This window comes from Rhyacophila brunnea, unplaced genomic scaffold, assembly GCF_057557595.1.
Source record: "Rhyacophila brunnea isolate RB1 unplaced genomic scaffold, BYU_Rbru_1.0 scaffold_7, whole genome shotgun sequence".
Taxonomy (NCBI): Eukaryota; Metazoa; Arthropoda; class Insecta; order Trichoptera; family Rhyacophilidae; genus Rhyacophila; species Rhyacophila brunnea.
In genome coordinates this window covers 13,551,510-13,567,808 of record NW_028233339.1, presented here as the reverse complement: position 1 = coordinate 13,567,808, position 16,299 = coordinate 13,551,510, and the positions used below count along the sequence as shown (strand labels likewise).

Here is a 16,299-nt window from a genome sequence, read left to right as displayed (position 1 = left end):
ATGTACTTGATAGAAATAATACTGAAATGTCATATTGATTTCCATAGTAACGCACGTACCTATATAATAGTATTAATAATTTAGTTGCTAGGACCCACTTAGCAACCAATAATAGTTTTACTTTTTACGGATTTCTTCCGAAATAACTTTTCATACAAAACAGAATTAACTGAAAATGAAATCAATTCCACTTAAAGATGCCTAAAAGTATTTTAAAAATGTATTGGCATCGTGTTCTGATATATATGCAAAAGTTTCAAATGTCTAGCTAGTCGGGAAGTTAGTTAAAATCGATTGCAAGATTTGTACCGGACAAATAAGAATACGAGCTAAGAAAAACGTTGTAATAATAAATTGTATTTATGTTCAACGTGATATATATATATATATGTATATTTTGCTTATGTAGTAGGTACCTAGGTAGTTTTATAGATTTTTAAAAACCCTAAAATTTATTGACGACTTATGTACATCATTTTATCCCTAAAATACCCAATAAAAAAATCTCTCTTTAAAGCTAAGTTTCGACAAAAATTGAAAATATACGTATATATTATTATTTATATTTATACAAGCGCCACAATAATATTCATAATTTATAAATACTGAGAAAATGTAACCCCGCTGTTCATACGTACATAATATGTAAAATGTCGTACGATTTCAAGCAGAGTGACTACTTAGTAGGCATTGGCGATGATTTGGAGACGGCGCGAAGTCAATAGTAATTGGTTCCCACATCACATGCAATTAAAATCATGCAGGTGACCTCGCATTGCAGCCAGGTAAACCGTCCCACTAACTTCTGATTATGTAACAACACAGCCGTGTAACTATTCTGATTGTCTTATATTGTAATAATCACCGAGTTAGCGGTAAATATTTTCGGTACGTAGTTAAGTCATGCTCCATTGTTTGATGGAATGGTCTACGTTTATTGCAGACGACAGTTTCGCTGAACAAATAATACAACGCATTTAAATGATCTTTGTATACAATTTAATGGAGACATAGTAACAATAAATGAGAACCTCTTTATTAGTATCAACGTTTCAATTAAACAATTAAAACAGACGATGGTATTTGTTGTTTAGAATCCATTGCCCCCTTTAATTGAATATTATTTCATTATTAAAATAAAACTAGTCGCAAGTATTCTTTTTAATACAAGACTAACATCACTCTAACTAGCCTTCGATGACTGAGTCACCTGATCCCGGATCAGACAAAATTCACATGCACCTAATAGGTTGAGCTAAAGGATAACATCCATAACAAAATATCTTCGTGAGGCAGCCAAGAACCAGACCGAATTGCAAAGACAATTATTTTAACAAACCGGTGTGAGTTATATGATGCCATATATCGTGCGGTTTGTCTCTTTGATGATCTTATTATTGTTGATCTATCTATATATTTCTTAGATAATTAGATTTTTGTTAATAATTATAATCAATGATATTGATGTTATATGTTGATAATCATTATTTACTTTCTCTGTTTTACTTTATATTATTGATTGATATTTTTGTTGTTAGTCAACGTAGCTTTTAAAGATGCATTATGGGCACAATGACGACAGACCACGCGAGAAGCTAACGGATAAGAAAGGACTAGAATACGTACACAATGTGGTAGAGGTCGCCAAGCAGATAAAATGGCAATGAGTTGGACACATCGCTAGGCGAGTGGATAACTGCTGGGCAAAAATGCCGTCATAGAATAATACCCTAAAGATAGTAAACGATTATAGGAACGCTCTAAAACTATTTTTTTTATATACGGATGTTGGTGTCATAACTCAGATTGTTCAATGAATAATGTGAGTTCTGTCATCAAGGCCTTTCTAACTAATGAGGGAGCTCCATTTCTCATATTGTGCTGTGTCTTTTTAAATTCTAGCATGAACATGTTGATTCTATGTATTTGGTTGAAATGATTCAAATGAATAAATAAATAATTATAATTATGAATCGTTTTTGGTTAAAAAGGTTTAAATAAAAACCACTGGCCATATCAGTCATGGTGATCTTGACTGTGTTGTGTCTGAGGGCTGTAGTAAGGTTTTGGGCTTTTTGGTTAACTGTTATTTTTAGGACTTACGTTTTTAGTGTTTTGGTGGAGTTGTGGGGGCGCAAAATCTACCCCTGCAATGGGCACCAAATGACCTTGCTACGGCCTTGTAAATCATTGCCAGTTTTTATACTTTACAGTATATCATAGCTTGCTTGACGTTGTTCATGCCTGGTATAAATCACTGGTTTAATTAAAGCAACTAAAATATACACAATACTTAAGTAGATCAAGTTTTCAAGTAGATACAGCAAAGCTAATATAATAATATAATCAACTTCAAATATAATAAGGATTGTATATACAATTTATAGTTACCTCATAGTTTTGCAATAGTTTTTCGTCTTAAATACGAAAATAATAATAAACATGTTAATTTATAAGCTGCAGAATATGTCAAGTCATTTTCATTTTGACTTTTGAGTGTTGTCGTTTCGCAAAATAATATTATTTACAACGTCATCCTCAAAATCTTTGTGAATGTCATTGCATTATAATAAATGCAACGCATAAATTATAACAACACGCCAGACATTTTCAAGACACAATAATATAAGAAATACTGTAACAGAATAACGAATATTATTTTTTTGGTTACATAATATAAACACTTTTTTGAAAAACGTTTTAATAAATGTCTCTTTGTAGGTGTTTATAATATTGCTCACTTTATAATATGTTTAAAAGATTTTTTTTGGTTTACGATAAGTATATGAGTTTCTTCAAATTGTACACTATACGGTTTTCTTTTACATGAAACGTTTCCTAAACATGGCCCACGGGCCGCATGCAGTTCCGGGAACCTACTAATGCGACCCCAAAAACCCAATTTTGTTCTATTTTTAAAATCGTCTTTTTATTGAAAAAAGCCGTCGACGATATTTTTGATATGGATTGTAAATCGATGTTATGTTTTTGACATGCGAAACTATATTATGGTCAACATTTTCTATGTGCGGGTCAAGAGTTTACAGTTTTACATTGTACACATACCAAAATATAAATAATTTACCTGTAATAATTTAATGAATTAAACGTGTATAATGGATATTAGCCATTGAGGGTCTCGAAGACGCAGAAAGATTTGTAGTTTTAGAAGTCACCACATATAGAAGAAGAAGAAAGGTATGAGACATTACAGAAATAAATAGCTTAGAGTAAGGTTGTATTAATGAATATTATTAAATGTACCTAATTTTAGAATCCACCCACTTGCATCCACAATTGCACCCACGATGGCCGCGCGGCTTAAGCGTCGTGGGTCCCAGGTTTGAATCCTGGGTCTGGCAAGTACACCCACATTGTTTGTCAATTTATTATGAGTCAGAGGATGGACCTAATAGTCTGACATCCATTTCTCGTAAAAAAACAAAGTGTGTTAATACAAACCTCCACTCTGTGGAGGCCCATATGATCTTATCAGGATCGGACATGGTCGGAAAAAAAATTACAGAATCATATGGTTCAAAAAGATAGTAAATATCATTTTTGCGCCATAGTTCAGTTATTATACTAGTTTAGTTTCACATTGGATATAATTATGTAAATTCATTATCTACTATATATTATTATTATTTCTGTGTGGTAAAAATAGTACTTGGATAGATAAAAATCTTTAAATTTACCACCCTCTTAGAGCCACTAAACAATGCATGATCTGCCTACCCACACGGGACGTTACTAATATTACTGAGATAAATATATTAAAAAAGTGTTATTTATTGTCTTAATTTACATACACGAATTATCTTAACATAATTCAATAGTGTGATATAACTGTATCATGTTTTTAAGCAATGTCGTTCCTTTTTAGCAATATTTCTAGAAACCGCACAGTACCATTGACATGGCTCCCGGAACCTCAGGGTCTGTATAATTCCTCGAAATCTTGATTGAGAATTATTGCCTTAGTTACCTACATAATTAATATCGAAGAGAGCAAATCATATACTACTCACAATTTTAACAGTTAATACCAAATGTGTAAGCACCTTCAATATTCTCCGAACATCTAATTTTTACGGTTAAAGTTTTTATACATACAAAACTCTAGAGAAGTTTAATGTTTTAAACAGTGCTTAATAGTTAAACCCCGCTTAACAGTTTTTACATAATGTAGAACCGTGTTATATATTGAGCTAAGTCGACATTTAACTATTCCATAACAAGGAGGACTTATTGGAACTTTTGTGAATGTAACCTTAATTGCAATGACCCAGAATTCGAATATTATTTAACCTTTAAATCATTCATATAATAATATTATGCAGTTAATTTTTTCCTCTTGCATTCTCGATTTTTATCAGCAATGAACGATGACAGGCATCCTTATGTCAGAACTCTGTGTTCATTCAATGACAATGATCGAGTTGGTAGTTACAAAGAATACTGTTATACTTTAGGGATGTGCTATTAAAATCAATACTTTAGTTAGATACCTAATCGATTTTTTTGTTTTGGTTTAAACAATTTATATATGAAGCAATTTAGAGTTTATTATACTATTATTTATTTTGATTTCGTTTAGTTTTTAATATTTTGTTTTTAATATAATTATTTGAAAAAAAATTGCAATCAATCTTTGGTATTCGAAATTGTCAATGGATGTAGTAATTTTAATATTAATACTATCGGCCGAGGATACATACTTGATGGAATTTGATTTTAAATTCCAATTGATTAAAGTTGTATACTATTCCAATTGAGCCGTTTTTTGCGAGCCGGATTTCGAGCACTATGCGCAATCATCAATGGTAAATTCGCACTCACAACAAACACAGTTAATTCTCTCTTATATTATAAATAAATATAATAAAAGGAGGTAACACTTTATTACCTAACTAATACGTAAAGGACCAAGTATAAAAACAAATAAAAATTATGAATAGTTTAAATGTTTGTAAAAACCCGTAGCTAATAGATAATCTTATTAGACATCTTCAGTAAGCGCATAATCGTAATAACTGAAAAACAACTCATATGGAATGGCACAATATTTAAATACATTAGAATTTATCTAGTAATTGTTAAAAAAAAAATACAATTTAGTCATAAAAAATTCGTGTATCAACGCTTATTTGTTCAATATCTGCTCATTTATTAATATGTGGAATAGATTATTTCGGTGTATCTAAAAGTGCATTAAAATGCTTTAAGTTTTTAACAAATAGCTACATAGATAATGGTGTGACGTTTGCTTCAAACGAAATTTGAGATGAGTTCAGGCTAATGTAATCATCAGTCATTATACTTAATCTTTTTTCAATACCACTCTCAATAATATTTTGTTTCCTATAACATGTTTTCTTCAGTGAATCTGATTATAAAACAATTTAATTATCGTGGAAACTAAGCGATGTTATTTATTGCTGTGTAAATTGCAATGAAACAATTACGGATTTTAAATTTATTTGTTTATTTATAAATGTTTTCCATAATGTAATCGCAATAGTACATAATATATCTTGTTTGAAACGCAGAGAGTACTGCACCCGAATAATGCACAGGCTACGTCAGTTGAGATCCAAACCAGATGGGCAGCCCATGAATTATATAGTAAATAATTGAAACATGGTGTCCCGAATACGAAAATTATTTATATTTATTTATTCTTCAATACTAAAAGAACTCACATGATTTGTAATTATAATGAATCAATGCAATAAGTATTATCAATATATTACGTTTAAATATAATTAAAATATCGGCTGAGCATACCAGAAAATAAGAATATAATCTGACATTTATTTGTTTTTTTTTTAAATGTATATTTCATTAGAATCAGTGTTCATAAAATTCCACGCAAATTTTTCATAGACTCAATTGCAATCGATACTTATGTTTCAACTATAAGAAGATTTCATTTTTTTTTTTAAATTAAGTCTACTAAAGGTTAAATGATGATTATGATGAAAGAAGTATCAAGGGTTAGGATAAAGATGACGAGTATACGAAAAAAGGTTGAAATGTGGAAATTTGGAAATCATATTTGGAAAAGAAAATTTTATTGGAAAACGTCGAAAGCAATTGCAAAAATAAATATTCTTTCTTATGATTTATATTTTATTTGATTTATATTTGATATATATATATATATTATATAGATATATATATATATATATATTTGATAGTATATAGGTAAACAGCCTGCTTATTTTCACAAATTATCTATGAATTTTATTATTATTTTTATTTACTTAAACCAAATTTATCTCTTATTTTCTTTTAAAAATAGCTCAATAAAGTAGTGATGCGTGAGCATTATATTTACTAGCCTGACTAAGGTAATAAATAAATAATAAAATGTACATAATATTTTTAATAATGAGACTTATTTAGAAGAACATTCTGAATAAAATATAGAAAATAAATGCAATTAACTTTGAGGATAAATAGCTCATCTTAGTGATTCATTTATAATCGCTTGCGTGTCCAAGTCTTGTATCGTTAAACTGATAAGAATTTTGTGAATTTTAATAATCTTTTAATTGTTAATCTGTTACATTGTTATTGTGATGGAAAATCAAATTATTATATAAAAAATAAGTACCTATATTATTTATCAAAATCTGTTTTCGAGTCGAACAAGTTCATGAATATTTCATCTCATATTCATGTGTTCATGTCTCATTCAGTGTTTTTGAACGTTTTTTTAATCAAACTGACTGACTTTAAAAATATACTATTGATTAGATATTAACATAAGGCGTGCATTTTTGAAGCAAGTATTAATAGACAATTTTGAAAAGTTTTTAAATAACAACTGTCAGAATTTTAAATGAATGGTAAGTATTTATTTCAAAGTATCGGTATAAGCCCGCCAGTTTTAATTTTGAATGTAAAATAGTGGTACAGCAAGAAATAATATTCAAAAATCAGTAGTATAAATAAATAATCATTATTTAAATGACATGGGCCAATAGATAAAATCAATATCCATTATTATTTTGATAGTATGAAAAGTAAAAAACATTCAATGGGGCGCATGGCATTTTAGGGTTACCATTATCGCATATAAAGTATGTTAGTCTATGCATTCATGAATATCGGTAAGAACAAACTATTTATGATTACATTATTATTAAAAGAAGATTAACTAAGAAGTCTCAGAGGTGCAGAAAAAAGAGCTAGATGGACATTTCACAAAATAAATGCGAATAACCTCAAAGATTAAATTAATAATTGATCAAAAATATAGGTTCTCTAGGTAGGTACTACAAATATTACAGAAATCATTTTTTTAAACTAAGTAAATTTTTATTACCTATTATTGTCTAATTTTATAAAAAAATGAATCTCAGTTTGGGTACAACAATAATTAATAGTATGATATTAAATTTATCTCAATTAAAATTGTATGCTAAATTAATTAGTTAGGGTTCGTGGATTTTTTATATTTTACATGTTTTTTACTCATCACTACAAAAAAGGTTTTTTTCAACGTCTTTTAAAATTACTAATTTAAGTATGTATATTAATTATTTATATAATATATATATTATTATTTTTACTATTAGCGTAAATGCCGAATCATATAATAATTTAATATTGTTAATTTATTACAGTATGTATGTAATGTAAACAAGACCGTGAAACGTATTGCCATTGGCGAGCCAAAAGTCCGAGGACAATTAATAAGTCGTCCGATTTGTCTATGCTCTTTTACTGATCAACAAACGAATAAAAAAATCGAGCTGTCAAAAGTCAAAAGTTGCGATTATCGGAATGTTTTCCGATAATCCTAAAATGTTGCGTTATTTATATGTAGACTTGCATAAAATAATATAACAGTAAAAACAACACGAATTTTATGTTTTCTTTTATGAATGTCATAAATGTTTTTAGTAATAGGTTGTACGTAATTGAAGGAAAAGATTTTTATGTTATCGTTTGACTGGGTGTGTATTCTAGATTATCATTTTCAATCATTCACATCGATCGACATCGGTCGTCTCTAGTAATAGGTTGTATGTAATTGATATGTCATTGAAGGAAACGTCTTATTCTGTCATATGTTTGTTACCTTGATTATTATTGTGAATTTTTGAACACAAGAAATACATTTATTGTAAACAACTGAAGTCTGTCTTATTATTTAATTCTGATACTGAAAATAATATGTAATAAGCACTATATAAGTCTGAAGTATGTCTTGTTATTATTGCAAAGTTGAAAATGTATATAATAGACACTACAATTTATTTAACTCCGCAATGAAGTAGATGGTAGAGATTAAGGGTTTGAATCTCGTAAGGTAAGGTTACATATATCTTTGAAGTGCGCTTAGATCAAGAGTGTATGCCTAACAGCTACCTACAACTGATGGTTCGGAAGGTGCAGTTAAGTTAAGTTACAGCTGATAGTTAAAATGAAATAGTATCTTAAAGGCACTAGAAGCTTGCTCAGGAGACTCGCATTGCATTATTGAGCCATTTTATAGATACACAAATGCTGCTACACTAAATGGGCGTAAGAGATGAAATAATAGAGAAATACCATTCTAATAGTACAATCTGTTCTGGAGAGCCAGATAGAAAGAACAATACTATCCTACTAAATTTAACATAATAAGGAAGCTACTAAATAAGTTATTTCTGTAAGAGAAAAAATCTGTCCAAAATAGATTTTATACTGACAAATTGATATTTATACTTAACATTAATTATTTAAATAATTCCCTATCATAATTTAAATACTTCCATTGTTATATTATAATACTTACCAATAATCATTTTTTACTTGCTGTTCATATTAAATATTTCCCACCTTTTTAATAAAATACTTGCTCGATTTTTTATTAAAATACTTGCTGTTAATGCATATATATACTTGCCCAATAATTTGAAGCCTTAACATAATATTATTATATTATGTTCAGTGTATGAACAATAGTAGGTACCTAAGTATGACTATAAAATTTTAGTCTGCCAGAACCATACCATCAATATGTTATTCTTTCATAATACACTTAAAATTATAGATATATACAGGTAAAAGTAATAGAAAAATGGTCTTTTACCTATATTGTAATAATGATAAATTTCCACACTGCGTTAATTTGTTTATATTGTTATTTTAATTTAAAGTAAAAGTAAATGGTTAAATAATATGAAGGAATATTTAAAAATAGAATTGGTAATATATTATATACACATAAAACTGATCTCTGTATAAATTAAAATAAGGTTGATTTTTACAGACTTGTCAGAAGTCGTTAATATTTTCTGAAAAAGTACTCATTTTTTTGTTCAGGTATGGTGTATCTTGCAGATATGTCGGTGGAAAATATTATTAAATTTAAATAAATGCTAGTACATGTCACCACCAAAATTATCTTACTGAAAAAAAACGGGGAAATTTACTTTAGATTTAATTAAATACATCAATATTATTTAGCATAAAATATTACATTTTAATTCAAAATAATAAATATTGGTAAATCTGGAAAATATTAATATGAAAATAGAATATTAAATATTTTAGAAACTTAATTTTAACCTATCACATTTTATGGTATCTGTAAGTGTTCTTCGTGGGTCCGTAACTCTCTAATAGTGACAAGTAGATGTTACAAAATTTGCAACTAACTTTAAGACGGTACTTCAGTGAAACGGCAAATAATTTTCAACTATAGATGCGACGAAATTTCGGACTGGCTGGCAATCGGATAGCGAAATTCGAGCTGTGAACACGTCAATTTGTTTTGTGATGGCTGCGGGGGGATTAATTCTTAAATCGTGTAAAGATGACTAAAAATCTTTACACATTTACTTGAAAAAGAAAACATGTCAATGAAAATATTATTATTATAAGTAATCGAACAGTATTAAATGTACAATATTAAATGGACGCATGTTGCCTCTTTATGACAAATTATGTTTTGTTCTGCACGCGTCATTTGCACAATCTTTGCGTCGCATAGTCACGATTGTTTTAGACAGTGCCCCAGCTGAAGTATATTAGCCTCAACATTTTAATAAAATTTTAACTTCGAAAGAACTGGTGGTAATAGTTGATGGACGAATACTGAAATGAAAAAAAATAGCGATCCCTTCTAATGGAATTGATGGAACAATCATAATTAAAATTATGATGATGGTCATTGGTTAATCACGATCCACCTGTAGATGTGCAAGCGTCCATTGACTGGCAGTCAGACAAGTGTGCGAACCTCATTTAGTCGTCACCAATTACTCGTTTTGATCAGCAATTCAATCAGCGCAGGCGTAAAAATAGCAGTCCAATTTTCAACGAGGCGAAGCAAGTTAATCTGGACTCAGCCCGAATCAATCACACGTACGAAATTCAACGGGGAGGTAGGTATTACACATTACAGGAAAAATAAAAGATCAGCCAATTACTTTCGTTGAACATCTGTGTCTTATTGAAATACTGTATTTAAGCGTTTTCTATTGGGTAACAAATGGGTATTTCATAAGTCAAAGTGAACTCAATTTATGTACAAATAAATAAGCTAAAAATCCAAGAGCCTCCTAGGTGCTTACACAAAAAATATTTTTTACTCTTTTATAATTTTATTAACTCCCATTCAATCGTTTTTTCTGCTCAAAATCAACGTTGAGAGCATTTTTAGCTTTCGTTAAAAAATAAAGATTTCTGTGCGATTTATTTTTAATCTGTATTTTTTGTGAATGGTATATTTATAAAATAGAAAATTCATCACTTTTGGACAGTGATTTCGAACCTCCTTTTCAATCTGGATCCCAATATATTACATACACTTGCGATAAGTTTACATTTTTTTAAATTTACAATTTTAATAGCTTTAAATTCAATAGTTTTCAATAGTTCATAAGAAATAATTATATATAATACCTAATTACTTATTTCTAATCTACCATACAATTTTGTATTCCTCCGCATATCATTTTTAATTTTCATATAAGATAAGCGAATTTTTAATATCTATCTTTGGAATATAAGAGACATATAGGAATATATAGGTAGGTAAGTACTGTGTATCTTCTCCTTTTTTGTTTCAGTAATCTTTTAATAAGAATGAATAGATCCTGATTTAATAATATATGTATCCAGCATAAAATTTATATCATGGTAAATACTAAGCTTCAAATGTTGCATATTTTTCCAAAATTGTGAGTCAATTTCAAACTCCAATGTAAAGATTACCAAATATATTTTACTTATTATACTATTTATTAGTAGAATTCAAGGTAAAATGCACATATTGACAATAGACTAACTTTAAAATGTTCTATAACCACGGGATCGTAAGTCCCGAGATATTTATTGTTAATTTTATACAACAACGTTTAAAATAATGCCTCTTTATTGGAGGTATCAATTTATCTTGAAAGGTCAGCGCAATGTCATTTTTATTATCAGAGAAGATACGAAATAATAACATACACAACTTTCTAACAGATTGTTCAAACTAAGTTCCCAAAGATAGGTACCTACTATGAATTCTTATTATTTTTTTACTTTAATAAGGCACCTGGACCCTTAAGATACATAACAACTTATAACCATTATATTATATATTATACAGATCAGTGGTCAATTCCTAACAACCGTAAAATCGTATAATTATATTATTCTATAATCTATGATTAAGAGGGATACCAATAAATAATTGCATGTACTTAATTTAGGATGTATCCAAATATTGGTAACCTATAGAAAAATTTATAGGTAAAGGTAAAATAGGTATTTTTTGTGTGTTTGTTTTATGTCCGATCTTGATAGGATCATATGGACCTCCACAGAGTAGAAGTTTGTATTAACAGATTTTGTTTTTACGAGAAATGGATGTCAGCCACCTGCTCAACCTATTAGGTCCATACCCTGACTCACAAACAAATTGAAAAACAATATGTGTACTTGTCAGACCCAGGATTCGAACCTGGGACCCACGCAATGATAATCCAACGCTTAAGGCTATACCTCAGATGAGGCATGGTCTAAAAAGATCGTGGCTAGGCGATGCGCGGATTGTGGGTCGCGGGTGCAAATGACGCATGCCGACCGAAATATAATTTGTTATATAAATCCAACATGCGTCCATTTAATGTTCTGTTTATTGTTCTATTAGTAACAATAATAATATATTCATTGACATGTTTTCTTTTTAAAGTAAATGGGTAACGTTTTTAGTCATCTTTACACGATTTAAGAATTAATACCCCCGTCGCCATCAGGAAATAAATTGACGTATTCACACCTCGACGTTCGCTCTCAGACTGCCAGCGAGTCCAAAATTTCGTCGCGCCTATAGTTGACAATTATTTGCCGTTTCACTGAAGTATCGCCTTTAGCCGCGCGGCCACTGTGGGCGCTGTTAAATAATACTTAATAATTAAAATAATTAAATATTAAATAATTAAACAATAATAGGGCGAAATACGTATTAGCCACTATTAAAAAAAAGAATACGTTGAGTAAATATTGATACTTGATGGTACTAATTTTGGAGCAGTCTTGAAAATATTTTTTTATTATTGGGTATAAAAGATTCATAACGAAATATGGTCGTAGCCTGAGTCAGAAGATTAAAATGAACGATATAGATAATATTATTGTCGAGTTCGATACGGACACGATTAACCGTAATAAAAGCATTTTGAAAAAGCTGAGTCAAAAATAAATGTGTAAGCTTAAAGTCACGCACTTAGGTGGTCATTAAGAATAAATTGCAAATTAACTTGTATGCTACAGTAACTAATTAAGTATCCAAGCTCCGTGGGTTGAAAAAGATTTTATGGAGATAATTTCAATAGATAATAATATTATGTATTAACAATAATATTATATTCGATTACCATACCATTTGATAATGAGTTTTAAAAATCATATTATATCTACCTAGGTATATTATAATCATTTAAAATATTTTATACAGTCATATCTAACTTTTTTATCACACCGGATATTAAAATTTTGAAATAAGTAGGTACATTATTTTGATACCAATTTTATGAAAGCTTTTTAAAATAAATACAATATACCTATATATTATATTGTCATACGCATTGCGCATTGGCGAATAGGGACAAGATGCATTTAATGACTTATTTATAAATTTGTTTGTTTATTAGTTATATTACAATATGATACTTAATAATTTATTCTACTTGTATATAATATTGAATATTAACAACTACTGTGAATTCTATGTTTGAAAGCATTATTTTTTGATTTTTAATCGTTATTCATTATGCCTATAATGTAAATAAAAATATAGTGTATTTTACGAAACTTGAAAAATTTTACTAAAATATATTTTGTTATAAATATATAAATGCAAATAGTAAAACTCGGATAAAAGGTTAAGAGACAAATCGTATATAATATGACGATGATATTTTTAAGGGATCTTATTGCCCGAGATACATTAGTTTTAGGTAGTTATTACATAATTTAATATTGTGGGAAATGATTATGCCTATAATTTGTATGTCAATAATTTGTTAAATCTACTCTATAAGCATTTTCTTTTTACACTTTGTGTACATAATATCGTCACTGTTCTGGCAGAAGACACTAATTCGAAAAAATGACATATTGAGTTAGTTATACCAAAATGTTCCTTATTTCAAATTTTACCGTCTAGAAACCTTCTTAATAAATAAACAGTCTTTATTTTAAAGTCATCCTTTTTACGACTACTTAATAAACTCACATGATAGACCATTTCAAACATTTTAACAACTTCAAAGTCAAATTACTCAAAACTAGTATTCTCCAGTTAGTGTGTTCTACCAGAACAGAGACGATATTATATTATGTCTTGTCATTATTATATTACTAAACTTGCTTCAACATGCTGTATATTATGGCACATTGGCCAAATAACTTTACTCTAGTGACATGAGACATGATACTTTACGACATAAATAAATAATAATTATTATGAATGAATTATTAATTACATGCCATTTTATTAACTAACATGATCTGAACGCTATAAAAATATTGTTCATGTACAATATTCCATTTATTCAATACCTTTATAGTATACAGTAGTTATAAAAAACGATGTATACATTAGATACCTAGATGTGGACATTGATTATATTCTTTTATAATATTTAAAACTATAATAAAATAATTTCTAACAATATGAATAGTCTTACCTTTTGGTAGAGGATATATCAAAATATTTAGAAATGTGGACACTTCGAAAAACTTTTACTTAAGTAAGTAAACTGTCAAACTTAATATTGAAATTGTCAATATGCAGTGTTCTCATTCACAGCTTTAAAATGTCTATAAATATTCACAACAAAATATTTTGTAACATTTTAAAATCATTCATTGGGTGTTTCATTTTCCAAAAAAATACGAGGGAAATAGTTTGCGATTCGCGATGTATTGAAAACTTGTTCAGAGCGTCATGTGCCAAAAGCGTCCTGCCGGCTCGCGAAACGCGATGGTACTGAAGTGAAAATGTACCAACTGAAAGTGAATCGACAAGTAGTAGCGGAAAATGCGCGGGAAAACGAGTCGGAAAAACTTACGGTCGAATGAAAGGTAAAGAATAATAATTGGGTTGCCACTAAAGCGTAGTCGTTTTAGCAATTTTAGTTTAGTTTTGCGCAAATGTGTGTAGAAAAATACCTACGTATTCTGTGGGTTCTAAGTATTTTGTACAATATACCCACGATTTCCCTCCATTATCTATGCAAGTTGTGCTGAAAACATCATAGGAAGACCTTACAAAGACCCTGGTAGTGAATGGGGTGGAGAATTTCTAGTTGGACTACCAGTGTCTATGTTCCGGTGGTGAGTAGATTAAAGGGCAGTTTTGCTGTTATTCCAAGGAAGGTAATGATTATAATTTTACGCGTTTGATCTACACAATGGATGGTGCTTTTACGTCCATTCAGTAAAACTTTCATTTAGATTAATTATTTAACTAGAAGAACCCAAGTGTCATATTATTATAAAAGTCACAAATGTAAAATTTAGGAAACCATGTTAGGGAACAATCTTTCAGCTTTGACTTTGAGATAAAAGATATGTTATATTATCATGCTTCCCTACGAACAGTACCTACCTAATTCTTTAATATGTTAAAAATACCTTGGTTTAATTGCAATTATAATTATGTAATAGAAGTTCTCAAACTTTTTCATTTCACGGAGCACTTCGTGTATAAAAAATATTTCACAGAGTTCTAAAATGCGTGTTGAAATTGAAATTTTCTATACAGAATCTTTAAAAACCTTGATGTTTTAGCTTTACTAAACTACACATTAAATATTTTCCATTCAAAATCACAGTCGTTCGCTTATTTGAAGCTTTTTTAAAGGCGTCAAAAGTGAAGTCATATAAGACTTTAACTCTGCATAATGACTGATATAAGGAATGAACGGTTTATATTGTTATGTTATAGTAGTGACAATACATCAACGCATTGAATTAAAAAAAAAACATCTAGATTTTTTTAAATTAATTAGAGTTTTCAGGGTGCTCCTAAAAATCTCGTAGCAGGTTTATTTTAAATTTGAGTACCTACTTCTGATTTAATTAGTATCTTGATAAGATAATGTTAAAAATAACTGGTAGGTACATTTAAACATAAATAAAATAATATACTATTAATTCATTAAATAACACAATATTATTATACTGAATAATATTTTTGTTTATATTTAATGTAAGCACTAGTTAACAGTTCAATTGACAACACAAAGATAAAACAGTTTACTAATAAACATTCTCTAAAATAATAATATAATAATTATAAATTTACTTTAAAAAAAATAGATAGCACATATTTCTAACTAGTTTTAAACTGTGTAATATTCTGATTAACTACGTCTTGAATTGTTACTATTTCTTATTCTGTAATTCCTACTAACAAGGGTTTATACTATATAATATAAACATATAACTAATGTAATAAAAAAAATAGTCAAAATATCTAGCTTAGTATTTTATTATTGCGTTGCCAAATATTTTTAATAACGTCTTATAAGCGGACAGAACACAGCAGGTTTTTTTATAACCAAGTTTAACGGCGTATTCATTGTAGGATTACGCTAATTCTATAGGCTATAAAAATAAACGTAATCAAATTGATTTACACGTTTTTTTCAGACTACATTCATTATTTTAGTAGGCCAAGCCCGTATTGGCTGGTAGGAATGATTAATAAGACAAAAACACATGTAGTTACAAACTTGAAGCTGATTACAAAAGCAATCAATGCAAAGAAACGTAGCGGGCGGTAATACACATATT

General features: G+C 29.0%; 1 protein-coding gene across 1 annotated transcript in view; it reads right to left on the bottom strand.

Annotated features, from left to right (window-relative positions):
• The window catches only part of LOC147064519 (guanylate cyclase 32E), a 264,366-nt gene extending 249,875 nt beyond the window's left edge, over nucleotides 1–14,491 (bottom strand). The window contains exon 1 of the mRNA XM_085957667.1: nucleotides 14,187–14,491. The gene's annotated coding sequence lies outside the window, so the exon portion shown is untranslated. The remainder of the gene's footprint in view (nucleotides 1–14,186) is intronic.
• Nucleotides 14,492–16,299: the final 1,808 nt, after the last annotated feature.